The following is a 10,551-nucleotide window of genomic DNA, read 5'->3' as shown; positions in this document are numbered from 1 at the left end:
GATAAACCGCTGCGCCACCCAGGGTTCCCCTAGAGTATAGATCTTTTACCTCTTTGGTTAGGCTTATTCCTAGGTATCTTATGCTTTTGGGTGCAATTGTAAATGGCATTGACTCCTTAATTTCTCTTTCTTCAGTCTCATTGTTGGTGTATAACATGCCGCTGATTTCTGGGTATTGATTTTGTATCTTGCCATACTGCCAAATTGCCTTATGAGTTCTATTAATCTTGGGGTGGAGTCCTTTGGGTTTTCTACGTACAGTTTAATGTCATCTGCAAAGAAGGAGAGTTTGACATCTTTGCCAATTTGAATGCTTATTTCTTCTTGAAGAAGATCCTGATTGCTGAGGCTAGGACTTCTAATACTATGTTGAATAGCAGTGGTGAGAGTGGACATCCCTGTCATATACCTGTTCTTAGGGGAAATGCTCCCAGTGTTTCTCCACTGAGAATATTTACTGTGGGCTTTTCATAGATGGCTTTTAAGATGCTGAGGAATGTTCCCTCTATCCTTACACTCTGAAGAGTTTTGATCTGGAATGGATGCTGTATTTTGTCAAATCCTTTCTCTGCATCTTTTGAGAGGATCATATTGCTCTTGTTTTTTCTCTTGTTGATATGATCTATCACATTGATTGCTTTACCAGTGTTGAACCAGCCTTGCATCCCAGAGATTAATCCCACTTGGGCATCGTGAATAATATCCTTAATGTACTGTTGAATCCTATTGACTAGTATCTTGTTGAGAATTTCTGCATCTGTGTTCATCAGGAGTATTGGTCTATAATTTTCTTTTTTGGTGGGATCTTTGTCTGGTTTTGGAATTAAGGTGATGCTGGCCTCATAGAACGAGTTTGGAAGTATTCCATCCCTTTCTATCTTTCAGAACAGCTTTAGTAGAATAGGTATGGTTTCTTCTTTAAATGTTTGATAGAATTCCCCTGGGAAACCATGTGGCCCTGAACTTTTGTGTCTCGGGCAGTTTTGGATGACTGCTTCCATTTCCTCTCTTGTTATCAGCCTTTTCAAGTTTTCTATTTCTTCCTGTTCCAGTTTGGGTAGTTTGTGGGTTTCCAGAAATACGTCCATTTCCTCTAAATTTCCTAATTTATTGGTGTTTAGCTGCTCATAATATGTTTTTAAAATCTTTTGTATTTCCTTGGTATTATTGGTTGTGATCTCTCCTTTTTCATTCGTGATTTTATTTGAGTCTTTTCTCTTTTGTTTTTTAATAAGGCTGTCTAATGGTTTATCTATCTTATTAGTTCTTTCAAAGAACCAACTCCTGGTTTTGTTTATCTGTTCCATAGTTCTTCTGGTCTCTATTTTATTGAGTTCTGCTCAAATCTTTATTAACTCTCTTCCTCTGCTGGGCTTAGGTTTTACTTGCTTTTCTTTCTCCAGTTCCTTTTGTTGCAAGGTTAGCTTTTGTATTTGAGTTCTTTCCAGTATTTTGAGGGATGCTTGTATTGCTATCTATTTCCCTCCCAGGACTGCTTCTTTCGCTGTGTTCCCCCAAAGAGTTCGAAATGGGTATGGATCTTCATCTATCAACAATAGCCAGACTATGGAGGAGCCCAAATGTCCATCACTGATGAATGGATAAAGAAGAGGTGGGAGATATATATACATTATATCAAAAAATCTTGTTGTCATTGGCAATGATGTGGATGGAGCTAGAGTGTATTATGCTAAGTGAAGTAACTCAGTCAGAAGAACATGCCATGATCTAACTCATGTGGAATTTAAGAAAGACAACAGGTGAACATATGGGAAGGGGAAAGGAAAATGGAGTTGGAAAAAAGCCATAAGAGGGTCGCCTGGGTGGCTCAGTGATGAGCCTTTGACTCAGGGCATGATCCTGGGTCATGGGATTGAGTCCTACATGGCTCTCCTGCATGGAGCCTGCTTCTCACTCTGCCTTATCTCTGTCTCTCTGTCTCTCTGTCTCGTCTCTCTCTCTCTCTCTCTCTCTGTCTCTCATAAATAAATAAATAAATAATTTTTTTTTTAAAAAAAAAGGGAGAAAAAAGCCATAAGAGACTTTTAAGGATAGAGAGCAAACTGAGGGTTGATGAGGGAGGTGACTGGTGGCTAGATGGGTGATGGGTATTAAAGCGGGCACTTGTTATGATGAGCCACTGGCTGTTGTGTATAAGTGATGAATCACTGAACTCTACTCCTTCAGAAACCAATTTTGCACACAGTATGTTAGCTAGGTAAAATGAAAAGAAAAAAGAAGAAAAGAAAGGAAAAGAAAAGAAAAAGAAAAGGAAAGAAAAGAAAGAAAAAGAAAAGAAAAGAAAAGAAAGGAAAGAAAAGAAGAAAAGAAAGAAAAGAAAGAAAAGAGAAAAGAAAAGAAAAATGCTTTCTTTAAAAAACATGATACTGGCAGCCTGGGGGCTCAGCGGTTTAGCGCCATCTTCAGCCCAGGGTGTGATCCCGGAGACCCGGGATCCAGTCCCACATCAGGCTCCCTGCATGGAACCTGCTTCTCCCTCTGACTGTGTCTCTGCCCCTCTCTCTCTCTGTCTTTCTCTCTCTCTCTCTCTCTCTCTCTCTCTCTGTGTGTCTTATGAATAAATAATTTTTAAAAATACATCAATACTCCTAACTCTGGGAAACAAAGGGTTGCAGAAGGGAGGTGAGTGGGGAATGAGGTAACTGTGGGATGGGCAATAGGAGGGCACTTGATGGGATGAGCACTGGGTTATAATATATGTTGGCAAATTGAATTTAAGTAAAACATGTAAAAAATCAACCAAAAATAAATAAAATACATGAATAAAATAGAGAATAAAAAGACAATAAAGAAACTAAAACTTTTTTCTTTGAAAAGATAACAAAATTGACCAAACTTTTATTAGATTTACTGTAACACACAAAGAAGACTCAAATTAATAAAATCAGAAATTAAAGTGGGCCATTACTCTAGTTTTACATAAATAGAAAAATGTAGATTAGTATAAAACAACAAATGGTATGCTAACAAATTGGATAACCTAGATGAAATGGACAAATTATTTGAAGTACAGAACCCATGAACACTGAATTATGATATAGAAGTCTGAATGAAGTAAGTAGATTGAATCCGTAATACAAAATCTCCAAACGACAGCATTAAGCTCTAAGCAATAGCTTAGACAGCAATAAGCACCAGATGGCTTCACTGTGATTTCATCCAAACATGTAAAGAATGAACACGAATCTTTTTCAAATTATCACAAGATATTGAAGAGGCAAGAATATTTCCTAACTCATTCTATGATGTCCCTATTACTCTGATACCAAACGCAGACAAAGGTAGTAGGAAAAAAACACACTATAGACCAATATCCCTGATGGATATTGTTGCAAAATTCCTCATCAAAATACTAGCAATTGGAATTAAACGGGATATTAAAGGGAATATACCATGACCACGTGTGATTGTTGTCTGCAAATATGCATGGTATGATCTCAATCTTTTTGTACCAGTTAAGGCCTGACTAGTGACCCAGTATGTGATCTATGCTGAGGAATTTTCCATATGCACTCAAAAAGAATGTGTATGCTGCTGTTTAGGCTGAAATGTTCCGAATATATCTGTTAAGTCCATCTGGTTCAATGTATCACTCAACCTATTGTTTCCTTGTTGATTTTATGCTTAGATGATCTGTACATTGCTGTAAGTGGGTTGTTAAATTCCCCTACTGTTATTATATTATTATCATTGAGGTTTTTTTTTTATTTTGGTTACTAATTGGTTTATATAATTGGCTGGTCCCAAATTAGAAACATAGATATTTATAATTGTTAGATCTTCTTGTTGGAAAGACAATTTAAGTATGATATTGTGTCAATCTTCTTCCCTTATTACAGTCTTTGGTTTAAAATCTAATTTGTCTGATAGGAGGATTGGTACTCCAGCTTTCTTTTGAGGTCCATTATCATAATAAATGGTTCTCTCATACCTCACTTTCAATCTTTCAGTCTTTAGGTCTAAAATGAGTCTTTTGTAGATAACATATAGATGGATCTCGCGGGTTTTTTTGGTCCATTCTGATACCCTATTGTATTTTGATTGGATCATTTAGTCCATTAACAGAGCAATTATCCAAAGATATGAATTTAGTGCTATGGTGTTACCTGTAGCATTGGAGTTTCTGGCGACATCCTCCTGTCCTTTCTAGTGTTTGTTGCTTTTGTTAATTTTTCCTCCCCACCCATAGTGTCCCCTTAAAATTTCTTGCAGGTTGTTTTAATGGTCATAAACTCCTTTAGTTTTTGTTTGCCTGGAAAACTCTATCTTGCCTTGTCTGAGTGGCATCCTTGCTGAGTAAACAATTCATGGCTGCATATTTTTTCCCATTCAGCACATTGAATATATCATTCCACTGTCTTCTGGCCTGTGAAGTTTCTGTGAACATATCTGCTGCAACCCTGACAAGTCTTCCCTTTGTAGGTTAAGGACTCCCCCCCCCCGCCGCCATTGCTGATTTCAGGATTCTTTCCTTGTCTGTATATTTAGTGAATTTGACTATGATATGCCTTGTTGATGCTTGGCTTTTGTTGATTTTAATGGGAGTTCTCTGTGCTACTTGGATTTTGATGTCTGTGACCTTCTCCAGATTAGAAAATTTTTCAGCTATAATTTGTTTGAATAAACCTTCTGTCTCTTTTTCTCTCTTCATCTTCTGGGCCTCCTCTGATATGAGTGTTATTCTAATTAGTTGTTATTCTGATTCTGGGCCTGGGTGGCTCAGCGGTTGGGCAGCTGCCTTCGGCTCAGGTCGTGACTCCAGCATCCAGGATCGAGTCCGGCATCAGGCTCCTGTGAAGAGCCTGCTTCTCCCTCCACCTATGTCTCTGCCTCTGTGTGTGTGTGTGTGTGTGTGTGTGTCATGATTAAATAAATAAATCTTTTAAAAAATGAGTTGTTATATTCCCCAAGTCTTCTTTCATGGTCCATTGCCTTTCTTTCACTCTTCTTTTTGGCTTCATTATTTTCCACAATTTTATCTTCTATATCACTGATTCACTCCTCTGCTTCTTCCATCCTCATTTTTGTGATACATCCACATAGGATTGTATCTCAGTTATAGCCTTTTTAATTTGGGCCTGATAGATTTTAGTTCTTTTACCTTTGCAGTAAGGGATTCTCCATTTCCTTCTATGCTTTTTTCAGGCCCCAGTAGTATCCTTATAATCATTGTTTTAAATTATATTTCAGACATTGTACTTCTAGCTGTATTGATTACATCCCTGGCCATCAGTACTACTTCCCATACTTTCTTTTGGCATGAATTTCTCCATCTCATCATTTTTTTTCAGAAAGGAAAAAAAGAAAAAACCCAAGCAAGCAAGCAAGCAAGCAAACAAACAAAAACCAAAGGAAAATAAAAACACAAAACACAAAAAACCTAGATCCTGGCTATGTTTTAGTCTCTGTGTTAAAAGAATCTTCCAAAAGTTGGTTGTTTTTCTACTTGTGGACTTACAGTTTTTGTTCTCTCAGACCTCTGACTGACTTTTTTTGGGTGTTCAGAATGATTTGATAATCATCTAGCTGTGTTTGAGGTACAGGACATGTTTTAGGGTCCCCGTAATCCTCTGTCATTTTATTTTATTTTATTTTATTTTTTTTTTTATTTTTTTTTTTATTTATGATAGTCACACACAGAGAGAGAGAGAGAGGCAGAGACACAGGCAGAGGGAGAAGCAGGCTCCATGCACCGGGAGCCCGACCTGGGATTCGATCCCGGGTCTCCTCGCGCCCTGGGCCAAAGGCAGGCGCCAAATCGCTGCGTCACCCAGGGATCCCTCCTCTGTCATTTTAACTCTCGAAAGCCTATTTTATTCATATCTCACCTAGTCTTTATTATTTCCTTCCTTCTACTAGATTTGAGTTTAATTCTTTGTATTTTAGTTCCTTAAGTTGTAAGATGAATTTGTTGATTTGAAATCTTTTTTTCTTTTTAAAAGCTTTTCTCACTATAAATATCCCTTACAACACTGCTTTAACTGCATTCCATAGGTTTTGATAAATTGTGGTTTCATAACTTATTTAGACATATTTTTTAATTCCCTTTTGGTTTGTTCTTTGGTCATTTTTTTAATAGTGTGTTTTATTTCCACACATCAGTGAATATTCCAGTTTCCCTCCTGCTATTGATTCCTATTTGCATTTGCTTGTGATTGGAAAATATTTTTGTATGATTTCAATCTTTTCCAATGTATTAAGACCTTTATTGTGACACAAAAATGATCTATCCTAGAGAAGTGCCATTTTCACTTGGAAAAAATGTGTAGTTTGCTGTTATTGAATGTTCTCTATATGTCTGTTGAGTCTCATTGATTTATAGTGTTGTTAAACACTTCTATTTCTTTTTTGATATTTTTGCCTGTTTGGCCCATCCATTACGAGAAGTTAGCTCTTGAAGTTCTCAACCATTACTGTAGAACTGCCTATTTTACCCGTTATTGTTTTTAAATGTTTGGTTTGTATATTTTGGAGTTCTGGTATTTATAATTGTTATATCTCCTTGGTGATTTGAAACTTTTATCAATATATATTTCCCTTTGTTCTTTAATGACAAGTTTTACATTAATGTATGATTTGCCTGATATCAGCTCTCTTTTGATTACAATTTGAATATATTTTTCCAGGGGTGCCTGGTGACTCAGTCCATTAAGGGTATGACTTCTGATTTCACCTGAGGTCATGATCTCAAGGGCATGAGATTGAGCCTCATGTCAGGCCCCATGCTGGGTGTGAACCCTGCTGAAGACTCTTTCTGTCTCCTTTTCCACCCGCCCCCAGCTTGCTCTCTCTCTCTCTCTCTCTTTCAAATAAAATATTTTTCCATCTTTTCAATTTCAACCTATGTGCATCCTTAGGTCTAAACTGTTTGTCTTATAGAAAGGATACTGTAGAAGCATGCTGTGTGTGTCTTTTAAAAATCCATTCCAACCATATTTGGCATTTGATTGGGGAACGTGGATGGAACTGGAGGGTATTATGCTGAGTGAAGTAAGTCAGTCGGTGAAGGACAAACATTATATGTTCTCATTCATTTGGGGAATATAAATAATAGTGAAAGGGAATATAAGGGAAGGGAGAAGAAATATGTGGGAAATATCAGAAAGGGAGACAGAACGTAAAGACTGCTAACTCTGGGAAACGAACTAGGGGTGGTGGAAGGGGAGAAGGGCGGGGGGTCGGAGTGAATGGGTGACGGGCACTGGGGGTTATTCTGTATGTTAGCAAATTGAACACCAATAAAAAATAAATTTAAAAAAATTTAATCCATTTATATTTAAAGTCTTTACTGATAGATGACTTACTTTTGCCATTTTGTCATTTGTTTTCTGTATGTCTTGTGACTTTTTGGTATGTTGATGTCACCATTGCTGCCTGTGTTTGTGTTTAATTGCCTTTTGATGTATTTTGATCCTTTTGTGTGTGTGTGTGTGTGTGTGTGTGTGTATATATATATATATATAATATATATGCCTTATATTTTATGGTTACCAGACAGATTATATAACAACCTGAAGTTATGATGATCTACTTTTAATTAAGCCAAAGTTAACTTCGGTTGCAAACAAAATCTCTACTACTTTATAGCTCAATCCTCCCTCACCTATGTAATTAATATTACAAATTACATTAACATAGATTTATGCTTATTTTTATGTATTTGTCTTTATATCTTGTAGATTATATAAGTTGGAGATATAAATCAAAACTACAGATTACTGGTATTTTTTCAACCTCTACCAGAGATCTTTTTGTCTTCATATGTCCATAAATTATTACCTAGAATCCTTTGATTTCAATCTGAAGGTCTCCTTTTAGCATTTCTTACAGAGCAGTTGTAGTGGTAGTGAAGTCCCTTGACATTTGGTTATTTGGGAGTATCTATTTATCACACACTTAAAGTTTTTATTTATTTATTAATTGTAGAGAGACAGAGAGAGCATGGGGAGGGGCAGAGGGAGGAAGAGAGAATCTCAAGCAGACTCTGCACCAAGCATGGAGCTGAATTTAGAGCTTGATCATATGACCTCAAGATCACAACCCCAACGAAACCCAAGACTTGGATGCTCAACCAACCAACCTACCCAGGCACCCCTCTCCCACACTTTTGAAGGACAGTTTTACTGAATACAGTTGAAAGTTTTTTGGGGGTTGTTTTTGGTTTTGGTTTTGGTACTAAAGTACCTTGAATACATCATTCCACTGGCCGCCAAGTTTTTTGTTGTTGTTGTTGTTGTTATTATTATTATAAATTTTTTATTGGCGTTCAATTTGTCAACATATAGAATAACACCCAGTGCTCATCCCGTCAAGTGCCCACCTCAGTGCCCGTCACCCAGTCACCCCCACCCCCCCACCTCCCCTTCCACCACCCCTAGTTCGTTTCCCAGAGTTAGGAGTCTTTCATGTTCTGTCTCCCTTTCTGAATATTTTTTATATTCCCCAAATGAATGAGACCATATAATGTTTGTCCTTCTCCGATTGACTTATTTCACTCAGCATCATACCCTCCAGTTCCATCCACGTCGAAGCAAATGGTGGGTATTTGTTGTTTCTAATGGCTGAGTAATATTCCATTGTATACATAAACCACATCTTCTTTATCCGTTCATCTTTCGATGGACACTGAGGCTCCTTTCACAGTTTTGGCCACCAAGTTTTATGCTGAAAAGAAACTGACATCTTTGGGGGATCCTGAATGGCTCAGTCAGTTAGGCATCTGACTCTTGATTTTGGTTCAGGTTATGATCTAAGGGTGGTAAGATGGAGCCTTGGATCAGGCTTCATGCTCAGCCTAGAGTCTGCTCTCTCCCTCTGCCCCTCCCCCCATGCATTTTCTCTGTCATAAATAAATAAATAAATAAATCTTTAAAAAAGACACTGACTTTTTAAATTAAAAATATCTTGTATGTGATGAATTGCTTGTGTATAACCATTATGGGCATCTGTGCCTTTGACTTTCAACATTTTTATTATGACGTATCATAGAGTTTATCCTACTTAGAGTACAATGGTCTTGTTGGTATGAAGATGTCTTTCACACAAATTTCCGAATCTTTCAACTACTACTCAGAAGGGGAAGAAGGAAAGGCGATTCTTGGGAGAGGGAAATAACAGAGGAGTTTAAATATTTCGGTCAAATGACTCAGCAGCTAGAGTTGGAGTCTCTGGGTCAGAGAGGTCTGAAGGCAGGCACTGGTGTTTCATAGCCACAGGATTTGTCTTAATTATGGATAACATATATTGGATGTAGTTCTGTAGGGTATGCAAAGTAGGCAAGCACTAAATGACTAAATATATGCTTATTTCAGATCTACTGAAAACTATTACATGTGTAAATTTTGAATTTGGTACTGGTGGGCTTTTAGTTAATGGTCCTGCTGTGAAGAAGTAAACAATATAGGGACCAATATACACAGGCCATCTTTAATTCACTTAAATACCAATATGTCCCTTAGTTAGATACTTTGATTAATCTGATAGTCAGATGTATAAATTTAGACTGTCAAATGTATAAAGTTAGCCATATTAACAGGACCTTAAGCAGCAAAGTGGAATTGATCTGCAGTGTGAACTTCAGTCATGCACAACACTACAGGGTCCTGGCTGAGCAAATCCCATCAACTATCATGGTTTACCTAAGTAAGGGACAATAAGTTAAGTTTCTGTATTGATCTTTCTGCTTTGCTGGAGGCATTAATGCAGGTATAGCAGGATGTACTAGCAATTGCACAGGCTCCAACTTGCTCCACAAGTAGGAAGTCAATGAGAATTCTATCATCCATAACAAGGTTAATATGGATACCTTCTAGGACCAAAGCAGAGTTTCCTTAAATATTTGAAATCATCTTATGAGTACTTTTAGGTGCAAATCAGGGTGTTTTGGGGTGAGAAGAAAGTTAATGCCTAGCTTCTACACAAATGCAATAATGAGAGATATCCATCACCTTGGATGGGGCAATTAATTCCCCGAACGAGCTGGTTATTTTGAGAGAAAGACAAGTTATTTAAAGTCTGGGATTAGTGTAGAAGAGCAGAGGCCTCTTTGAAATAAAGTAGGAGATGAATGATGTGAACAATTGCACTGAGGGATCTCTGGCGCAGACATTTTCTAAAATCCAGTAAAGAGGCTCGTAATTCAGATGAGAGATAGAAAAAACAAATAAACTCTTGTCAGAAGTGATCAACAGATCATTGCACATGAAAAGTGGAAATTGATTTTCTCTACCCTGCAATCACTCCTCCTATGTGACTTTAGATTTTTCTGTTATGTGGCAGTCAGTAGTGGGGACAGTTTGGTTTAAGGGACCACAAATTTACAGGCCCTATACTCTGCCTTCAATGAACAAAAGGCATCTTTCTTATGCCGTTTCACTTAATATTATGGGTATTTAATCTAGGAAATTAAAATTTCATAAAACACAGCAGCCCAGTTTTGGAGAATTTATATTTTAGTATAAATTTCTTTGTTTAAAAGCAAACATTTATGCCTCTTAAATTTTCACTAAGTTTTTAAATAAAGTTGTTCTA

This window comes from Canis lupus, chromosome X, assembly GCF_011100685.1.
Source record: "Canis lupus familiaris isolate Mischka breed German Shepherd chromosome X, alternate assembly UU_Cfam_GSD_1.0, whole genome shotgun sequence".
NCBI classification, from domain to species: Eukaryota; Metazoa; Chordata; class Mammalia; order Carnivora; family Canidae; genus Canis; species Canis lupus.
This window is presented reverse-complemented; position numbering follows the sequence as displayed.